The sequence below is a fragment of the Athene noctua genome, unplaced genomic scaffold (genome assembly GCF_965140245.1).
Source record: "Athene noctua unplaced genomic scaffold, bAthNoc1.hap1.1 HAP1_HAP1_scaffold_382, whole genome shotgun sequence".
NCBI classification, from domain to species: domain Eukaryota; kingdom Metazoa; phylum Chordata; class Aves; order Strigiformes; family Strigidae; genus Athene; species Athene noctua.
The window spans coordinates 72501-75000 of record NW_027437840.1 but is presented as its reverse complement, the minus strand read 5'-3'; the positions used below and the strand labels follow the sequence as shown (position 1 = coordinate 75000).

Here is a 2500-nt window from a genome sequence, read left to right as displayed (position 1 = left end):
TGATCCACCGCTAAGAGTTGTCTGCCTTTCGGCACCGCCCCGCGCGCGCGGAGGGGCCGGGACCGCTCCGCAGAAGCGGCCCCCTTCTCGGACGACGGACCGCCGCCCCACCGACCGACCGACCGCCCCCCTCCGCACGCGCGGAGGGGGCGCGCGACGACCGGCGGGCGACGGTCGCGCCTCGCCTCAGATGACCGTACCGACATCACAACGGAGGGAAGGAAGGGAAGGGTGAAACAAGCTCCGAACGGCAAGGGCCCGGGGAGCCCGCGCTCCCGACCGACCTGGGGAAACAACAAGCACCTTGCTCGCTTCGGAGGCGGCCCAGGCGCCCGGGCTCGGCCCGGCCTCCGCACGGAGGGCCGGCGGCGCGTCCGACCGCGCGCCCGGACCTGCACCCGCCTCTCGCTCGCGCGGAGGGGGGAAACCACAGACGCTGACCGCCGCGCGGGCGACCAGCGGGGGCGCCCCGCTCGCGCCGCGCGCGCCTCCGCGCCGCCCAGCGCCCGCGCGCTGCGACAGCCGGCTCCTTGCCCCCGTGGCCCCGAAACCCCGGCTCTCGCCCCGACGCCGGGAACGCCCGCGCGGCGCCGCCGCCGCACCACACCGGAGACAGGGACGGACGGCCAACCGCCGGAACCCGAGACGGCGACGCGACGACGCCGCCCGGCGCTCCGCCCGACCGCCGCCCGGCCACCGCACCGCCGCGGCTGCCCTCCCGGAGCCGCCGCCGCCGCTTCTCGTCTCGGCCCCTTCCGCAGGCACGCGCCAGGCAGAAGGCGGACGCCGCTGAGCCGGAGGCGACGCCCCCTCTCCCCGCTTCCGCGCGGAGAACGGGACGGGGAACGCCCCTCGGCCGCCCACCCGCCTCGCCTGACCGAGACCGGGAAAGGCGACTGCGAAGCGACGGGCAGGACCCGGGACGGGACAGGCCACGCGGCCGGCCACCGAGCGACCGCCGGCCGGCACGCCGAGCGGCGGCGCCGCCGCCGCCGCTCGGGCCCGGGGGCTGCGCCACCCCTCCCCTCAGCCGGGGCGGGAAGGGGTGGGGGTGGCAAGCAAGGAGCACGAAGCCGCAAGCGCGCCGCTGCGCGTCCACGGAGACGCGGCGGCCCGAGCAGGCCGCCCCGCCCGGCGAGACCCCCGACCGTGGGGGAATCGCCATCGCCCCCGACGGCGAGAGAGCCCGCGCTCCCCGCCGGGGGGGGGGGAGGTTCCCCTTCGCGTTTCGAGGGCGAGGCAGGCCGGCTGCGGCCGACCGAACGCCGCCGGTCTCGCCGCCGAGACCGGACCGCGGAGAAGGGGGGGCAGGGGGGACACCCCTCCCCGGCGCGGCCGCCCGAGGGGACAAAAAGCCCACGGCGTGGGCGGCGGCCGCCATGGCCAGGGCCTGCACGAGAGCGACTCCCGCCCCTGGAGGCTCAACCGCCGCACACGGCCGGGGCCCGCCCCTGCGGGTCGCACCGAGCCGCCCGAGTCTTTAAACCTCCGCCCGGCTCCGCGGCCTTCGACCCCCAGGCTCAGCCGAGGGAGGGCCGCGGAGGCGCGGACGCTAGGTACCTGGCCCTGGGGTGAGGGAAACATCCTCAAGGGCCCCGCGGGGGTGCCTCCCCCGCTGCCGCCATCGGGGGAGCGTCCGCCCGCGGGGGCGCGCCCGACATCCGCCACCACCACCACGTCCTCCTGGCCCGGGGCCCGAGGTTTCCCTCAGTATCCCGGCGCTGCGCCCGGGAGGAGAGCCGTGGCTCGGGCCGCCCGCTGGCGCGCGGGACACGGCCCGGCGCGGGAACTCGCCCGCCGGCCCGAGGGCCGGCGCCACGCACCCGAGCCCGGAACGCCCAGAGGCCTCGGCCCTGCACGCGGCCGGCCGGCCCCCCGGCGGGCTTGCTCCGCAGCAAGCCCGCCACGGTGCGGGCAGGAAGGATCGGGGGAGACGCCTCCCCCGACCCCGGCGAGGCCTGCTCTGCCCGCCGCCCCTCTCGCCGGGCTGGCGCCGGCCGCGCCCAGCCCGTCACCGCCAACGGCTCGCGCCGGTCCCCTCTCCCTCTCCTGCGCGCGCCCGAGCGCCGGGGGCTTTCCGCTCGGCCGGCCGGGGTTCCCGCCTCCACGCGCCCCCACCACACCGGCGGCCACCCCCTCTTCCCCCTACGCGCCGCCGCTCGCGCTCGGACCGGCGGTGCCCTGGCGCTCCGGGAGGGCCCTCGGCCGCCGCACCCCCACGCACCACCCCGGTGGCGGCAGCGGACTGCCGTCGGGCAAGGCCGTGGGGAGAGGGGGTTCGGGTGCCCGGAGCCGGACGCCCGCCGGCGGCGGAGCCCAGCCGAGGCGAGAAGCAGGGGGGTGGCGACGGCGTGGCGGGGGGGAGCGCTCGGCGGCCCCGCACCGACCGCGCGACGAAGCGCAGCGCACGCGCGCGCGCATCAGGAGACGAGCGACGGAGGCGGCCCGGTCGGACCGGCCGCCGGCGAGAGAGACGACGAGAGAGCGCGCCTCCGGGAGG

The 2500-nt window shown here is 79.5% G+C and overlaps 1 non-coding gene across 1 annotated transcript in view; it reads right to left on the bottom strand.

Moving 5' to 3' along the window:
* Nucleotides 1-19, bottom strand: part of LOC141955659 (5.8S ribosomal RNA) — a 153-nt gene extending 134 nt beyond the window's left edge. Inside the window, exon 1 of the ribosomal RNA XR_012632685.1 lies at nt 1-19. This exon is cut by the window's left edge and continues 134 nt beyond it. This is a non-coding gene — a ribosomal RNA (5.8S ribosomal RNA).
* Between the last annotated feature and the right edge of the window lie 2481 nt (nt 20-2500).